Source organism: Mustela nivalis (assembly GCF_964662115.1).
Source record: "Mustela nivalis genome assembly, chromosome: 5".
NCBI classification, from domain to species: domain Eukaryota; kingdom Metazoa; phylum Chordata; class Mammalia; order Carnivora; family Mustelidae; genus Mustela; species Mustela nivalis.
In genome coordinates this window covers 49,329,086-49,348,796 of record NC_139024.1, presented here as the reverse complement: position 1 = coordinate 49,348,796, position 19,711 = coordinate 49,329,086, and the positions used below count along the sequence as shown (strand labels likewise).

The following is a 19,711-nucleotide window of genomic DNA, read 5'->3' as shown; positions in this document are numbered from 1 at the left end:
AACATCCAAGAGCCCCATTCTTGTCACTATGCACAGTGGTCCTGCCTTTCAGGGCAGATTGAACCATTTTCTTTCCTCAGTGAAAACAAAGAAACAAAATCCAGGCTTAAGGAAATGAGAGTCAAATGAATCATTCTGGAAAACACCGGAAGGCAATTGGAGAAGATTTTTCAGGTTAGCTTGGTTAAAAACTGTCATAATTCTCAAGGCAGTATATTTTGACTTAGCAGTAGAACACTAGCCTGAAAAGTGCCATAATCTTTAAGGTTGCTTTTACACAGAGTTGTTCTCATTGCTTTTTTTTGAAGCATGGAATTGTGTTATACCCACAGAATATCTCATCCTCTCCCCCCTTTCTCATTCCTAGTCCCACTTCTGGCCTTTGGAACTTTTAAAAGATTTTAAAAAATTTTTCTTTCCAAATGATCCAGTTTACCTCTTTAAATATAGGATATGTTGCAACTTTTCTGAAGTTTTGACTATTTTTTATATAAATGGTCATCAAAAATTTCTGAATTTGGAGCCATACGGGTTAAACTCAAATCTCAAGTCATTGACTTAATCTCTTTGAAATCTGTTTTTTTTTGTTGTTGTTGTTGCTGAAAAGTGACAATAATGATGTTGGTCCAAGACAGACACTGCTAGTTACCAACCCAATAATCACACTAGTCTTCGGACTTACTGACACAATTCTGGTTTTTCACAATAAACCTGGCCAAAGCAAAACAAAACCTTTAGTTCTCCACTTCCCCAGCAGGGAGAGGTTGCTGTGTGACACCATTTTGGTGAATGAGGTGTGTGCAGCCATCACAAGGCCATCCTGTCAACACCACCTGTAACAGATCAGGGGCAGACCCAGCTCCACAGCTGCCTTCTGCCTTTGTTTTTTCCCTTCCTCCAACCCAGAAGTTGGTAATGATGTCTAGAGTAGAACATTTATCTATGTCCAAGAGGACGAGAGGCACAAGTTGAGGATGAAAGAAAAAGACGGGGATGCAGGTTTCTGTACTGGCCCTGGATTGTAACACTCCAGTACTTTTCTTGCATGGAAAATAAGCACCTGCTTGATCAGGCCGTGGTAGGTGGGTGCCTATAACATACAGCTGAATATAATCCCTCATAGATTTGGTGTGGAAATAGGAGACAATAAACTATAAGAATGCATGTATGCCTGCTGCATAGTACTTACCATATTTTGTTTGAAGAAAGTATATTAGTGTTGTAATGAGTACTGGGTATTATATAAGACTGATGAATCACAGACTTCTACCCCTGAAACAAATAATACTTTTTATGTTAATTAATTGAATTTAAATTTAAAAAATAAACTAAATAAAAATAAATTAATAAAATGTTTAATACAGAAAAAGTACATTATATTCCCCCCTAGATTATAAAATAGAACACAGAAAAATTCCAACTTTTTCTGAATCTCTAAAGGCCTGATTATGATTGTTTGTCTTAACATTACTTTGAAACAGGCAGAGATAAACATTATAAACAAGTTTTATTGTTGTTGTAGAATATGCTACCCTAAACTATGGCCTACTGCCATGTGTTAAGGGACGAATATGTTGGCTTGCTGCTCAATTCCATCTTTGCTGTCATATGCCTCCCTGTACTGTCGATGCTAGAATCTAAAAACCACAGCCCAGAGCACATGCAGCTCGGGTTCTCGGTGTGATTTTTGATTTGGCCAATTAGATGCACTAGCATGAGATTTGGAAAGTGGAGATTAGGAGGAGGCCACCCTAGGCTATGTCTGCTGTGTCTGCTGCTTTCTGTTTTCCTGCAGCAACATCAGCAGAGATCCCAGGCTCTGGCTTTGTGGGTTTTGCTAGGCAGGACTCCCTGCATCCACTCTGCAGACATAGACGGTGGCCGGTGTGACGTGGTCTGGAACTGGAGCAATGGTGGCTTCCTGATTGAGAAAGTACTTTTATTCTCATGGACTCTTGATGCTAGTGGAGTCCTGGCTTCACTGCTCCTTTGATGACCTGTTTCTGGGGTGCGACTTTGAGAGTTTCCTGAAAGTTAAAGGTGGAGTCTGTTTCATTAGCCCTCCCAGCTTTCCATAAGCCATTGACTCCTTTTGTGTATCTCTTCCCCTTAAATTAGGTATAATTGGTTCTGTTCTCTGCACTTGAACTCAGAGCTGTTGAGCTTCTATTAGTGTTGTTTACAAGATATTTCCAGCTTTAAGGGGCACCCTCTTTTCCATCTGAACCTCTGATTATGGGCACAGATGTTGGAGATGTAGACTGTGTGTGTCCCTGAGTGACCACTGTGAACAGCGCCCTTTGAAATCCCCTCCAATGGAAATGGGATACAAGTGAAAATAACCTTTTATTTAAGTTGTCGATATTTGGGGGAAATTTATTATCACGAGATTATCTGTCTTATTCCGAAATGACATAGAACTTAGAACCTAAGAGATTCGACTACTGTTTTAATAATAAACCCTAAAATATGTGGCATTGGCTTAACAACTGGTCAGAGAGAATCAAAGACACAATTGCTGACGACTGGAGAAATGGGTTTTCTGGCAGCGAAACATTTGGAAGAGGTGTTGTCTACAGTAAATTGGAAGGTAAAAGGCACACCTAACTTTAGGGAAGAGATTGAAAACATTAATATTACCATTTAATTTGCTGCTATCAACTGCATTTGGCACAATATTACAAGAAAGAGATATGTTCGAAGAAGAATTGGTCAGTTTGCAACAATAAAAAGAAAAGACTAGAGAGTCTACAAATTCAGGGATTCAAATGCAACTGGTTTTCAACCTAAACAGTAAAGGATAAAATTGATACTTTGAGCCACAAGGAACTATTAAAACTCAGCTTTGTAGCAAACAAATCACTGAACATGGATTAGGGTGTGGTGGCCTGAAATTCCTTTCAGTTGGACCTGAAATTCCTTTCAAAATAACATAAAATGGTTTGGGGGAAAGGTGTTCTCACTGCTAGGGTCAAGGAACCTACAATTAGGAAGGGAAGGAAGAAGGGAGGGAAGGAAGCAGAGAAAGAGAGGGGTAGAGATAGAGATGGAGACAGAGAGACAGAGAAGGAGAGATGGAGGGAGTCAGGCCTTGGTGCAAGAAAGCACAGAAATATGACAAATACATATGTCTAGAAAGGAAACATGGGAGTAGATAAGAAGTCAACCAAATTTAAGTTTGGAAGAGTTTCACCTAAAAGAGGTACCAACCTGGATTAAATGCCACTGTGACTGAGACTTAAAATGACCCTTGGCCCCTTGGATGAGAAGTATGCTGAGAAAACTGCTCAATCTCTAAGGCAAATATATTCTCCACTGCCTACTTCAGGCAAGGTCAAGAAGAATCACAGAAAAAGAGGAGCCTCCCAAAGGGAAAATCCAAGGACCATGGAGATGAATACATAGGGGAGCCCCTCCTAGGAAACGTACATGAAGCCTGTTCAGGACAATTCCTCACCTTTGGGGTAGGAGGACTACAACTTCTGCTCAGTCTAATATCAGAATTATAAAAAGCCAGTGACTGCTGTGTGTTTCCCATTCTTCCTATTGCTACTAAAGGATTATTTTATTAAAGCTTTTATTAAAGTCATCCTGATCCTATTCCCAGGCAGATCTCTGGATCAAGAGGAGATGTACATGGACCTGGTGGAGAGGATAGTATTCTCTGATATGAAGACGGCCACATATCACCCAGAGGTCCTGGGTTTTGATCTTGATATCATCACTGGGACTTTTGAGTTCTCTTTGCTCAGAAGGGATCAAGTAAATGCATTTTGTTGGCAGGAAGGAGGATGAAAGAAATATTTCATGCCCAGAAGAGAAGGCTATGGTAATAATCAGTACTGTTCATCGGCTTTACTTCTAATGGGATTATCCTTCTCCTCCTCCCATTTTTAAAGTTAGGCCTGGCTATCGGTCTTACTTTGGCTAATTAAATATGAAGATAAGTGATGCTTGTCTTTCCTGAGTACCATTTTTTTTAAACTGTGGTAAAAACCACATGACATAAAATTTACCATCGTAACCACTTTTAAGTGTACTAATCTGTAGCTTTAAGCACATTCCCATGAATGTACTTATGAAACCTAGAATATTTTTGTTTTACAAAATTGAAATTCTGTACCCATTAAATAACAGCTTCCCTTTTTACCTTCCCTCCCCTCTACCCCGTGACCACCATTGTACTTTCTGTATAAATTTTACTATTGTAGGTACCTCGTATAAATGGAATGAATCATGCATTATTGTCATTGTGGACTATTTTATTAACATAATGTCCTCATGGTTCATCCATGTTATAGCATATGACAGGATTTTCTTCCTCTTTAAGGCTGAATACTATTCCATTGTATGAGTAGTCTACATTTTGTTTGTTCAATCAGCTGCCTATGGACATTTGTGTTGCTTTTACCTCCTGGCTACTGTGAACAGTGTGCTATGCTGAGACCCATTTTTAAAAAGTCAGTGTCTGATTCACCATACTCGCTCTTTTTCCTGCTGTTGTGAACAAAGAGGCATACAGTAAGATGAATTCTCTCAGTCTGGATCCCTGAATTATTGAAATGAGCAGTGTTCCCTGCTGACGTGCAGTGAACAGATAGAGTGAATGAGAAATAAACCTTTGTTATTTCATTTATTTATTTATTTATTTTTAAAGATTTTATTTATTTATTTGACAGACAGAGATCACAAGTAGGCAGAGAGGCAGGCAGAGAGAGACAGAGAAGCAGCCTCCCTGCTGAGCAGAGAGCCTGATGCGGGACTCGATCCCAGGACCCTGGGATCATGACCAGAGCCAAAGGCAGAGGCTTTAACCCACTGAGCCACCCAGGCGCCCAAACCTTTGTCATTTTAAACCACTGAGATTTTAGGATCCTATTTCCCCTTTTAACTTTTAAAAGTTAAAAGTTTTAACTTTTAAAATTAAAATTTGACTCTTTCAAAGTTCCCAGGGAAAAACAATGAAAGAGGCCTTTACAGTGAAAAGGCTGCTATGTTTGAACCTTACACCTCTATTGTATCACTTTGGTTATACCTTTTTTGTGAGTTTTGTTTGTTTGTTTGGTGGTTTGTTTTTGTTCTTGTTTTGTTTTCTATAGCCATATCCATGACTTCTCTTTCTTTAGTTGGCCAAAGCCTGGAGAAATCCCAGGTCGCAATTTCTCATTCCTTATCTGTTTATCATCTCGTTTTCTGTACTTTGCATGGTCAATGTCATTGTACCCTATATATTTGATAGGAATACATTTGAGCATCAAAACCCTCTATAACAGAAATTGGGAAGATGGTAGTTAATTTTCTCCTTCTCATTAAAATCACAGGATTGAGGGGTGCCTGAGTGGCTCAGTCAGTTGAGCGTCTGACTCTTGATTTTGGCTCAGGTCATGGTCTCAGGGTGGTAGGGTTAAAACTCCAAATCAGGCTCTATGCCCTGGCTTGGAGTCTGCTTAGGATTCTCTCTCTCTCTCCTTCTTCATGTCCCCCTGCTCGCTCCCTCTCAAATCAGTAAATCTTAAAAAAAATAAATAAATAAATAAATCACAGGGTTTATATGGTAGCTCCATGACCAACTGGGATGCTGTCTCCTATCTCATGTTTCTGTCATCCTCGTTTTACAGCTTGTCATCTACTAATATGACTGACCCAACTTTATTCCTCATGTTTACATTTTGGCCTGCAGGAAGGATAAAAGAAAAAGAAAGAAATTCTCTCTTTCTTTAAGGCAACTTCCAGAAGCTGCATATAGCCCTTCCACTTACATCCCATGGTAGAATTTAGTCACATCACACGTATTAAACGAAGCAGGGAAACATGGTCTTCTTTCTGATCAATGATGTTTCCTGCTTCCAGTAAATAACATGGAGGTTCTACTTTTGAAGAAGAAGAAAATAGATTTGGAGGTTTAACTAGCTATGGCAGGCTGAATAACAGTCCCTCAAGGATATCCACATCCTAATTCCCAGGATATTCCTGTGAATGTGTAAAAATGGAAAAATGACTTTGCAGTAAGGACCCTGAGATGGGGAGATTATCCTTGACTCTCCAGGTGGGCCCAGTATAATCACATGGATTCCTAAAAGCAGAAAACTTTTCCTGGTTATGGTCAGAAGGCAGATGTGACCACAGGAGTGTCAGAGAGGTTCCATGTGAAGAGAACTCAGCCCACCACTTCTGAGTTTGGAGAAGAAAGGGGACCATGAGCCAAGGAATGCAGATGGCCTTTATAAAGCTGGAAAAGGCAGGAGAACAGATTCTCCCCTCAATCCTCCAGAAAAAAAAAACACAGCCCAGCCAACAACTTAATCTTAACCCAGGGAGATATGTTGGACTTCTTCTGGCCTATAGAACTGTAAGACAATAAATGCCTGTTGTCTTAAGCTACATTGACAGTCTGTTACAGAGCAATAGAACACCAGTACACTACCATCCCAGCCACAGTGCCTCTCTTTAGCCACCCAGATATCTGTGCACACATTTTTCTTCACACAGAGAATAGACTCACTTTCTGTCCAAAGGAGAAACCCCTTAAATCCCATCCATCTCTTCCATTTACTAGACACCCCCTTCTAGATCTTTAATTTAGTCTGGTGTTTTACAGTATTTTGACTAATATCTCTGGCTAGACAAGGAGAAAAGAACTCTAATGAGGCTTCGTGTTTGCTTTTGACCCTATAAGGAAGACATGAGAAAATTTAGTTACAAGGTGAGGATCAATTGACTCTACTTAGGAAGGCTTTGAAGAGCTCTTGTCCCACGATCTAAGAAATCTAAGAATTAGCCTTGTCCCCAGCATTGTACTCCTTTTCTAAGAATTTTGTTTTGGCTACTTCCCTGTATTGAGACCCCTTTTAGGATACATAACCTAGTGTGTCAGTGTCTTTAGACTGGAGAAGTAATCTTCATTTCAGATGCTCATGTGCTCCTCCTTTTTTAAAGCCTTAAATCAAACATATAAAATCCCTGTATACTATTGATTTTTCCCTTTATCAAAATGGAAAAATTAAAACAAATGACATTCTGTTTTAGTTAGGATATAGAAAGTGTGACAGTCATCTCCGTCCTCATATGGAAAAACAATTACATAAACTTAGGAACTCATATATTAAAAGAGAGAGAGGTTAAATGCAAAAAAAAAAAAAAAAAAAAAAAAAAGCCAAAAGAAACTAAATGCCAGAGAAGGGTCAAATCTTAGCAATACATATAAATGCATAATAATGATAGCAATGTAGCTGATTTTTTTTTCAGAAATCACTCAAAAGTGTTATTTGCCAGGAAAAGTAAAACTAGTGAAAAATTTAAAATAATTTCATAATTATTTTTAGTAAACTAAACTTTAAGCTTTTGCTTGATGTGAAAATGTAACTTTTAATTTAGTTGCTAATTTATCATGCAGATATTGTTGAAAGTTTTTCTTTTAGTATTTGACATAACTGATTACATATCAAATAATTTTTATCAAGTTAAGCAATAAAATATGAACTATTTTTGTTTAATTTTCAAACTCCACCTCACCCCTGAAAGCATGGGAACAACATCACCAGGCCAAGTAGCCCATACCTATGTTCAGGTTATCTCTTGAAATGTGACTTTGAGATCAAACAATTGAGCAAGAGAAAGTCCTCGATTCATAGCCTTCTAATAGCCATAGTTTTGTGGAACTGATCTGGCATACATTTGTACCTTCCTTGAATCCAATGTCAGTGCTGCTCCTGTGATACCCCTAAAAACTCAAAACTCAACAAAAGGAATAAAATACGAAGTAATAATATTTTATTAGGTAGAGTTGCACTTTGGAGAGCTGTATTCTATTCTAATATTACATTTTTTTTCTTAACACTCCCCAAGGAACAGTTTTTGTCCTGTTTGGTGCAACAGTGCATTTAGAATGCATAATCTAAATGAATTTAAAGCATTGAGAGAAAATATTTATAAAGTGCATATTTGCAAGAAAAATATATTTTCCCTGGACTATTTAATTTAATTTGTCTTCTTACATATAATGTTATATGTATAAGGGGTTACTGCCCCCCCTAAAAAAATTCCCTAACTTGATTACAGAATCAGTGATCCCAAAGTTCGTTTAATAAAGATTCATTCTGGAGTGCACTTTTTCTAGGGACTTCAGTCACTGTATAGTGTACAGTGTGTCCAGTCTGAGATCTTTGAATAATTACAAAGGTAATAATAAGATGTCATGTGCTATTTTCAATATTTCAAAATGCTTTGACACAATCATACTTGTGCTGGGCTTTCTCCCCCTAATGTGCTCAGTTTTATAGGTCTTTGTTCTTTAAAAACAAGACATCAAATTGTTGCTTAATTACTTGATGAAATTGACATCTCCTTCTGGCCCAATCACCTACACTGCCCTCTGCCTCCCACAGCTTCCTCCATCTGTGTGGCCACCATTCCTAATCCCTCTTAGAGATTTGTCAGAATTTTTAACAAAACAAAAAAATGAAACAATTGTTGCTCACTAAGTAACTATTTCTAGACCTAATATTTTGAAACACAATGTCCCAGATTGAAAATTGTTAGCAGGTGAGTTAATAGTGACAATGTTTCAGCCTCTCATCTGGTTTAACTTCTACAAAGGTCTAATGAGGTCAAATGCATTTTCCAAGGTCGTGCTACTGGTTAATGATGGGGATAGGTCTAAGTCCCAAATTTCTGACTAAAACCTGTTATACTATTCACTACATTAACGCTGTCCTCAGCATTGACAGCATTAAATGCTTTTGCCATAAGTGCCATGAAGGCCATTTTCTGTGGATGGAGATTAGTCGCTGCCTTCACACCCTAAGGCTTGTAAGAGCTACTTCTCCGTGCCTGCTTGTATGCCAGGGTATTGTCGTCAGCCCAGACACAGCAGAAGGCTGGGAAGCAGAATACTCATGCAGCATTTTTGACAGATCGCTGAAAGCAAGCTCCTGTTGTCTGTGACTGCTGAGTTGTGCTGTGATAATTGTGATTTGCAACAATGTCCCCAAGGCACTGCAGGTTCTCAGGATGTGATCTGAAGTATCAAAGGGTTATTATATTTGGAACAGTCTTAGCATTTACTATATTTGATAGCATTCCTTAGGTGACAATGTGGCAGTTCTCAGTCAAACACAATTTGTTTAATTGGACTTTAAAATAAGATTTCTGGAATATAATTTAATAGAACTCTCAAGGTCTAGAGTAACATTGCTTATTTTTATAGTTTATACTTGTTATTATAGTTTCACTTTTGCCTCATTAAGCCTTTGCTGAGAATTATGGTATGGGTCTCAATGATTTTTTTTTACTTGTTCAAACTACTTAACCTTTGAATTCCTTAAAACACAATTCATTAATTATGCAGTTGTTCAATAAACTATTGAGCACTTATTATGTGCCAGATTTATGCTAGATATTGGGGAGATACTGGTGAAAAAAAAGATATAAAACTTAGGGACTATAGAACTTACAGAACAGGGCGCCTGGGTGGCTCAGTGAGTTAAAGCTCTGCCTTCGGCTCAGGTCATGATCCCAGGGTCCTGGAATTGAGCCCCACATCAGGCTCTCTGCCTGGTGGGGAGCCTGCTGCTTCCTCTCTCTCTGCCTGCCTCCCTGCCTACTTGTGATCTCTGACTGTCAAATAAATAAATAAAATCTTAAAAAAAAAAACCAAACTTACAGAACAAATAAAATCACAACGGTGATGAGTGTCATATGGTGGAGTTACAGTTTATTAGAGGCAGATTTGATAAAATTGGAAATTAGAGAAAATGATGCCTTGAGGAAGGAATGATTAAGCAAAAGTCTGAAGAAATAGCCTTTAAGTAAGCAAAGAAGGCAGAGAAGATCTTTAGGCAGAACAGCATGTGCAACGTCTCTGTGGCAAGAGAGTATTCAGTGAAATAAAGAGCAGTGTTGCTCATGTGCAGAGAGGGTTGGAGGTTATTATATGAGATGATGAGAACTAGGACGAGATCATGCATAATTTGTAGACATTGTTAGGTCTTTTTGCTTTATTTGGAAAGCTGCTGAAAGCATGAAAAAAGGTGATTAAATTTTGTTCAGGAAAATCATTCTGACAACATTGTAAAGAATAGATCAGAGAGGTAAGAAGGTGGTATTGAGAGCTATTAGGAGATGACTTTAGGAATACAAGTGATATATGTTGATTGTTTAGGCTATTAACCACCCCCCCCTTTTTTAAGGTTTATTTATTTATTTTAGAGAAAGAGAAATGCTTACCTGTGAGTGGGAGTAGGGACAGAGGGAGAAGGAGAGCATACCAAGCTGACTCCTCACTGGGTAGGGGAGCCTGACGCAGGGCTTGATACCACAACCCTGAGATCACGACCCACATCAAAACCAAGAGTTGGATGCTCAACCAACCAAGCCACCCAGACTCCCCACCCATGATCTCTTGATGGGGGGATATCACTCCAAACAGGGCAAACATTTGTTCATTTGGGGGCAAAAAAAAATCTTAACTATTATTATTATTATTATTTGTATTATAGTTTGCAACCCTCCAATTCTGATTGATAAAATCTTATTCCTCAGTATTTAATGTCTCTCATTGGGTTTTAGTGTTGTTTTGAAATATCACATGAGCAACACTGGCATGGACTTTTGGATGATATACAAAGTGTATGCAAAATCAGTGCCATATAACAGCAGGGAATGGATGGCTATAATTGGGTATTTTCTTTTGCAGGATTATTTGATCTTCAATTTATATTACAAGATATAGTCTGAGCATGGGTGTGGGCTGCTTTTGGTTACCTTACATGTTGTTTATATCTGATCATAATGCTTTTGTATGTGAATTGGGCTTTGAGAATTAAATAAAAGCAGTTTATATTATGTTATTTAATTTGACAGAAGTTAATCAACTCATCATTCATCTTATCAAATGATGAAAAGAAAATGTCAACAATATTTGAATTGGTATTTAGCAGCTAATTAGATTAAATTTTATACTCCAATATCAGGCAAAAGTCAGTCAATATTAAAATAACTAAGAAATTAATTTAAAAATTAATTCAGTTTTTAATTATACTTTTGCTGGAAAATACAACTTTATTTATTTATTTATTTATTTGAGAGCGAGAGGGAGGGAGAGAGACAAAATGAGCAGGGGTAGGGGCAGAGGGAGAGGCAGTCTCTCTACTTAGCAGGGAGTGGGACTCCTGGCTCAATCCCAGGACCCCTGGATCATGACCTGATCTGAAGGCAGACACTTAAGGATCTGAGCCACCCTGGCAAATACAATTTAATGATTTTTTTAAGAAAACTTGATTACACGTCTATTATTAGTATGTATTTATATAAATTGCTCATTTGCGTTTATGCATATATTTGATACATTGCAATTTACATAAGCATATAAATTACATTAAAATTTACCTAGTGTAAATTGTGGAAGGGAAAGGGGATAAAAGTAGAGGATTGCTATTTTCCATAGTAGGCTTTATTTAACATTTAAAAAAATGTATATGCACAAGTGTGATAAAAATTAAAACTTGTAGAAAAAAGGTTAAATGACGTACTGTGTTTCAAAATTGTCAATCAGACTACCTGGTTTGTAATAAAAAGTTAATAAATTTTTTTATTTACTAAAAAGGATTTACTCAGCAAATACAGTTTTAAAGTTAAGTTAAATGTTGATAGCTTCCTGATTTACCTTTTAACTTCAAAACTTAGCCATTCTTAATCCTATAGTGAATAAAAAAACCTCCTGTATTTAATATACTGTTTTTAATATATAAGTCACAGCTGTACATTATATTTGTGGTGCTTACATTTTGTGGATGGGGCAATTAGAAAAAAGTCTAAAAGGGCTTCTTAGGGCATAATAATGAGGAAGAGATTAGTAAAAATTGTTTAGAATAGGTAGAAGTAGAAGTGCAGAAACACAGAAAATTTGGGGAGAGGTAAGTCAACTAGGATTTGATAATGAACAGAGTGAGAGAAAGGAAGTTGTGAAAGATGATACTTACATCTAGTTTACACAATAACAAATGATTCAGCCAGGCACCGAGATATGGAATCACTGGGAGAATACCAGGAGTTTGTCATTTGCTGTTTATTTCGTGGAATTTGTGCGTGCGTGTGTGTGTGTGTGTGTGTGTGTGTGTGTGTGAGAGAGAGAGAGAGAGAGAGAGAGATTGCATATTTGTGGGCAACATTTAATGAAAAATTTGCAAATACTGACTTTTAGGTGCCTACAGTAGGCAGAATAATGGTTTCCTCAAAATTTCCACATCCTCATTTCTGAAAACTCTGAATAAATTATGTTACATGGCAAAGAGGAATTAAGGTTACACCTGGAATTAAGGTTGTTGATTAGCTGATCTTAAGATATTAATGGTAATCCCCAAGGAAACCAATAAGACAATAACTGAGGTGTATAGTAAAAGATAAATTCTATAAGGTAATTATAATAGAACACTAGAAAGTATCTATTTAACACAAAGGAAGGCAGTAATAGAGGAATTGAAGAATGCAAAAGACACAAAACACATATAAAAAACAACAAAATAGAAGAATTAGAAATAGAATAGAATAGAATTAGAAATAGAAATAGATAAAATTTATCTATAGACCTAATAGATGCCTATAGATAGTAAATCCTATTTATCAACAATTACATTAAATGGGTTAAATTTTTGAGTTAAAAGACAGAGTGGCAGATAGATTTTAAAACACACAAACAAAAGAGCAAGTAAAAAAAACAAAAAGAAACCAATGATCCAACAGTATGTGCCTAAGAGGCTCACTTTAGATCTAAAGACAAAAATATGTTAAAAGTTAAAGGATAGAAATAAGATAGTTGTAACCAAAAGAGAGTTGTAGTGGCTATACTAATACTAGACAAAATGGTCTTAAAAATAAAAATTTGTTTTATAATTTATAATACTAGAGAGAAAGGTGGACATTTTATAGTGATATAAGGTCAATATGCTAGGAGGATTCAATAAATATAAATATGTACGTAACAGAGACTCAATATGTATGAAGCAAAAGCTGACAAAATTGAACAGAGAAACAGTCAATGTGACAATAATACTTTAAGACTTTGATATGCCACTGGCCATAATGAATAATGAAATAGAAGATCAACAAGGAAGTAAATTTGACAATAGTATAGATCAACTAGATATGACACCTATAGGAAAAAAAAAACCAACAACAGCAGAATATATATTCTTCTCAAGTGTGCATGGAATGTTTACCAGGATAGACCACTATGTTAGACCATTGTGTTAAACACATTTCAATAAATTTAAAACGATTGGAAACATACAAAATATATCCTTTCAACTATAGTGGAAGGAAATTGGAAATAAAAAACAAAAGGAAATTTTGAAAATTCACACATATATGGGAATTAAACAACACACTTCTGAAGAACTGATGATTCCAAGAAGAAACTACAAGGGAATTTAGAAAGTATTTGGAGATGAATGAAAGTGAAAACACAAAATACCAAAACTATGGGACACAGAATAAAGCAAAACAAAACAAAACAGTAATCAGAGGAAAATTTATAGCTGTAAGCTAGGAGAAAAAGAAGGAATATTTCAGATCAACAGTCTGAACTATGTTAAGATTAAGATATAAGAAAAAGAAGAGCAGGGGCGCCTGGGTGACTCAGTGGGTTAAAGCCTCTGCTTTTGGCTCAGGTCATGATCCCGGGGGTCCTGGGATCGAGCCCCACATCGGGCTCTCTGCTCAGCGGGGAGCCTGCTTCCTCCTCTCTCTGCCAGCCTCTCTGCCTACTTCTGATCTGTCAAATAAATAAATAAAATCTTAAAAAAAATAAAAAAAAGAAAAAGAAGAGCAAATCAAGCCTGAAGAAAGCAGAAGGATAGAAGTGATAAAGACCAGAGCTCAAATAAAGAAAATAGAGTATAGACACATTATACAGGAAGTCAAAGAAACTAAAAGTTAGTTCTTTGAGGAGATCAATAAAACTGACAGATATTTAACTAGACTGATCATGATAAAGAGAGAAGATTTAATTACTAAAATTAGGAATGAAATAGGGGACATTGTTACCAACCTTATAGAAATAAAAAAAGCTTAAAATGAAATGCCATAGCTCTTTGAAGAATATCAGTGGAATTTTGATCAAGAATGGCATTAAAAGTATAGATTGCTCTAGGCAGTATACACATTTTAACAATGTTTATTCTTCCGATCCAAGAGCATGAATGGTCTCTCTTTTTGTGTCTTCTTCAATTTCTTTCATGAGTGTTCTGTAGTTCCTCGAATACAGATCCTTTACCTCTTTGGTTACGTTTATTATTATTTTGGTTAGGTTTATTTGGTTAACTTTGGTTAGGTTTATGGTTCTTGGTGCTATAGTAAATGGAATCAATTCTCTAATTTCCCTTTCTGTATTTTCATTGTTAGTGCATAAGAAAGCCACTGATTTCTGTACATTGACTTTGTATCCTGCCACGTTGCTGAATTGCTGTATGAGTTCAAGTAGTTTGGGGGTGGAGTCTTTTGGGTTTTCCATATAAAGAATCATGTAATCTGTGAAGAGAGAGAGTTTGACTTCTTCATTGCCAATTTGGATACCTTTTATTTGTTGTCTGATTGCTGTTGCTAGGACTTCTAATACTATGTTGAACAAGAGTGGTGAGAGTGGACATCCTTGTCGTGTTCCTGATCTCAATGGGAAGGCTGCAAGCTTTTGCCCATTGAGGATGATATTTGCTGTGGGTCTTTCATAGATAGATTTGATGAAGTTCAGGAATGTTCCCTCTACCCCTTTACTTTGAAGTGTTTTAATCAGGAACGGATGCTGGATTTTGTCAAATGCTTTTTCTGCATCGATTGAGAGGGCCATGTGGTTCTTCTCTCTTCTCATATTAATTTGTTCTATCACATTGATTGATTTGTGAATGTTGAACCATCCTTGTAGCCCAGGGATGAATCCCACCTGGTCATGGTGGATAATCTTTTTAATGTGCTGTTGGATCCTGTTTGCTAGGATCTTGTTGAGAATCTTTGTATCCATATTCATCAGGGATATTGGTCTGAAATTCTCCTTTTTGGTAGGGTCTTCGCCTGCTTTGGGGATCAGGGTAATGCTGGCTTCATAGAAGTTTTCCTTCTGCTTCAATTTTTTGAAACAGCTTCAGGAGTATAGGTGCTATTTCTTCTTTGAAAGTTTGGTAGAATTCGCCAGGGAATCCATCAGGTCCTGGGCTCTTATTTTTTGGGAGGTTTTTGATCATTGCTTCAAGCTCGTTACTAGGTATCGGTCTATTTAGGTTGTCAATTTCTTTCTGGTTTAATTTTGGGAGTTTATAGTTTTCCAGGAATGCATCCATTTCATCTAGGTTGTTTACCTTATTGGCATATAGCTGTTGATAATAACTTCTGATGATTGTTTCTACTTCCTTGGTGTTAGTTGTGATCTCTCCCTTTTCATTCATAATTTTATGAATTTGGGCTTTCTCTCTTTTCTTTTGGATTAGTGTGGCCAATGGTTTATCGATCTTATTGATTCTTTCAAAAAACAAGCTTCTAGTTTCATTGATACATGCTACTGTTTGTATGGAATCAGAAGAGACCCCGAATCACTAAGGAAATGTTGAAAAACAAAAATAAAACTGGGGGCATCACGCTACCTGATTTCAAGCTTTACTACAAAGCTGTGATCACCAAGACAGCATGGTACTGCCATAAAAACAGACACATAGACCAGTGGAACAGAGTAGAGAGCCCAGATATGGACCCTCAACTCTATGGGCAAATAATCTTCGACAAAACAGGAAAAAATATACAGTGGAAAAAAGACAGTCTCTTCAATAAATGGTGCTGGGAAAACTGGGCAGCTATATGTAGAAGAATGAAACTCGACCATTCTCTTCCACCATACACAAAGATAAACTTAAAATGAATAAAAGACCTCAATGTGAGACAGGAATCCATAGAGGAGAACATAGGAGAACATAGGCAGAATCCTAGAGGAGAACATAGGCAGTAACCTCTGCGATATCAGCCACAGCAACTTCTTTCAAGGTATGTCTCCAAAGGCAAAGGAAACAAAAACAAAAATAAACTTTTGGGACTTCATCAAAATCAAAAGCTTCTGCACAGCAAAGGAAACAGTCAAGAAAACAAAGAGGCAACCCACAGAATGGGAGAAGATATTTGCAAATGACAGTACAGACAAAAGGTTGATATCCATGATCTATAATGAACTCCTCAAACTTAACACACACAAAACAGACAATCATATCAAAAAATAGGCAGAAGATATGAACAGACACTTCTCCAATGAAGACATACAAATGGCTATCAGACACATGAAAAAATGTTCATCATCACTAGCCATTAGGGAGATTCAAATTAAAACCACATTGAGATATCACCTTACACCAGTTAGAATGGCCAAAATTAACAAGACAGGAAACAACATGTGTTGGAAGGGATGTGAAGAAAGGGGAACCCTCTTCCACTATTGGTGGGAATGCAAGTTGGTGCAGCCTCTTTGGGGAACAGTGTGGATATTCCTCAAGAAATTAAAAATAGAACTTCCCTATGACCCTGCCATTGCACTAATGGGTATTTACCCCAAAGATACAGATGTAGTGAAAAGAAGGGCCATCTGTACCCCAATGTTTATAGTAGCAATGGCCATGGTCGCCAAATTGTGGAAAGAACCAAGATGCCTTTCAACAGACGAATGGATAAGGAAGATGTGGTCCATATACACTATGGAGTATTATGCCTCCATCAGAAAGGACGAATACCCAACTTTTGTAGTAGCAACATGGACGGGACTTGAAGAGATTATGCTGAGTGAAGTAAGTCAAGCAGAGAGAGTCAATTATCATATGGTTTCACTTGTTTGTGGAGCATAACAAACAGCATGGAGGACATGGGGAGTTAGAGAGGAGAAGGGAGTTGGGGGAAATTGGAAGGGGAGGTGAATCATGAGAGACTATAGACTCTGAAAAACAATCTGAGGGGTTTGAAGTGGTGGGGGGGTGGGAGGTTGGGGTACCAGGTGGTGGGTATAGAGAGCACAGATTGCATGGAGCACTGGGTGTGGTGCAAAAATAATGAATACTGTTATGCTGAAAATAAATTTTTAAAAAAAATGAAATGCCATAAATAATTACATGTAAACAAATTAGATTACTTGGAGAAAATGGATAAATTCTTTTTTTGTGTGGACAAATTCTTATGAAGATACAAATTATCAACACTGACTCAAGAAGAATTAGAAAATATGTATTGATCTATAATAAGCAAGGAGGTTAAATCAGTAATCAAAAACCTTATATCAAAGAACAGGCCAGGACCATTCGGCTCCTCTGGTGAATTCTACCAAGTATTTATTAGGAAAATTAGCACCAATCCTTCACAGACTCTTCCAAAAAATAGGAGAGAAAGGAACACTTCCTAACTCATTCTATGATACAAAAGCCAGATAAGGACGTAACATGAAAAGAAAACTACAGACCAATATCACTTGTGAATTTTCAACAGAATTCTACTAAGCCAAATCTAGCAGCATATAAAAAGAATTATACAACATGATCAAGTGGGATTTAATCCAGGAATCCGAAGTTTTTTCAACATAAAAAAAAATGAATCCATGAAATATACCATATTATAGAGTAAAGGAAAAAACCTGCTTCAGTAGAAGCAGATAAAGCATTTTTTTTTAAAAGATTTTATTTATTTATCAGAGAGAGAGGGGGAGAGAGCGAGCACAGGCAGACAGAATGGCAGGCAGAGGCAGAGGGAGAAGCAGGCTCCCCGCTGAGCAAGGAGCCCGATGTGGGACTCGATCCCAGGACGCTGGGATCATGACCTGAGCCTAAGGCAGCTGCTTAACCAACTGAGCCACCCAGGCGTCCCAGATAAAGCATTTTCTGATAAAAATATTCAACAAAATCCCACCCCCTTCTCCCAAACCCCCTCCCCCCAGCAATGGACATTGGGGAGGGTATGTGATTTGGTGAGTGCTGTGAAGTGTGTAAACCTGGTGATTCACAGACCTGTACCCCTGGGGATAAAAATATATGTTTATAAAAAATAAAAAATTAAAAAAAATATTCAACAAAGTAGGAACAGAAGGGAACATGCTCGAAGTAATAAATATCTATGAAAAACCCATAGCAGATATCATACTTAGTGGCAAAAGTCTGAAAGCTTTCTCCTCAAATCAGGAACAAGCAAAGAATATCTCTATTCAATGGGAGGGGGATGGGGAGATCCAATTGTAGTGAAAGAATTAAAGCTGCCTCTATTTGAAAAAAAGCTATTATAGTTAATAAATTCAGCATGTTTGCAGGACACAAGATCATTATACAAAAATGAGTTGTGTTTTATATGTTAGAAAAAATATACAAAAAAGAAATTAAGAATATTATTTCACTTATAAAGTATAAACAAGAACAAAATACTTTGGAATTTAGCCAAAGAGAGACAAGATTTGCATACTGAATACTGAATTTGCTGAAAGAAATTAAAGAATGCCTAAATAAATGGAAAGATACCCAGTGTCTTGGATTGGAAGACTTAATATTGTTAAGATGACAATACAACCCAAATTAACCTACACATACAATACAATCCCAATCAAAACATCAACTGTCTTTTCTTTTTTTTTCTTTCTTTCCTTTTTTTTTTTTTAACAGAAATGGATAAGCTGATCTTAAAATTCATATGGAATTGCAAGGAACCCAAATAGTCAAAAGAATCTTAAAAAAGAAGAAAAAAGTTAGAGGACTCACACTTCTGATTTCAAACTTTACTTCAAAAAGAAAACCAAAAAAATCAAAGCAATGTGTTACTGGCATAAGCATAAATCTATAGATCATGGCATAGAATCAGAGTCCAGAAGTTAATTCAGTCATCTGTGGTCAATTGATTTTGGACAAGGGTGCCAAAATCATTCAAATGGAGCAAGAAATAGTCTTTTCAACAAATCGTGCAGGGACAGCACTATTGTTTGACAGCACTATTGATATCCATTGATATCCACATGCAGAAGAATGAGTCTGGACCACTTTCTCACACAATATGCAAAAATTAATTCAAAATGAATCAAATGTATATGTAGTATCTGAAACTATAAAACTCTTAGAAGAAAACATAGGTGTAAATCTTTATGACCTTTGACTAGGCAATGGCTTCTTAGACAATACCAAAAACACAAGCAACCAAAGATAAAATAGCTATATTGGACATCATCAAAATTAAAAACTTTTTGGGGTGCCTGAATAGCTCAGCCTGGATGCAGCTCTTATTTATTTATTTATTTATTTATTTATTTATTAATGTTCAGTTAGCCACTGTACAGTATATCATTAGTTTTTGATGCAGTGTTAAGTGACTCATTAGTTGCCTATAACGTCCAGTGTTCATCACAACACATACCCACCCATCACCCGGTTACCCAATCCCCCACCCCTCTCCCCTCTGAAACCCTCAGATTGTTTCCCAGCGTTCATAGTCTGTCATGTATCGTCTCCCTCTCTTGTTTCTCCCCCTTCAGATTTCCCTCTCTTTGCCTATGGTCCTCCATGCTATTACTTATGTTCTGCATATGAGTGAAACCATATAATTATCTTTCTCTGGTTGACTTCACTTAGCATAATCCCCTCAAGTTCCATCCATGTAGATGCAAATGGTGGGTATTCTTCCTTTCTGATGGCTGAATGATATTCCACTGTATATATGTACCACATCTTCT

The 19,711-nt window shown here is 36.9% G+C and overlaps 1 long non-coding RNA gene across 2 annotated transcripts in view; it reads left to right on the top strand.

Annotated features, from left to right (window-relative positions):
* LOC309864299 overlaps positions 1-19,711 on the top strand; it is a 140,084-nt gene that overhangs the window by 4,838 nt on the left and 115,535 nt on the right. The gene's annotated exons all lie outside the window — the stretch shown is intronic.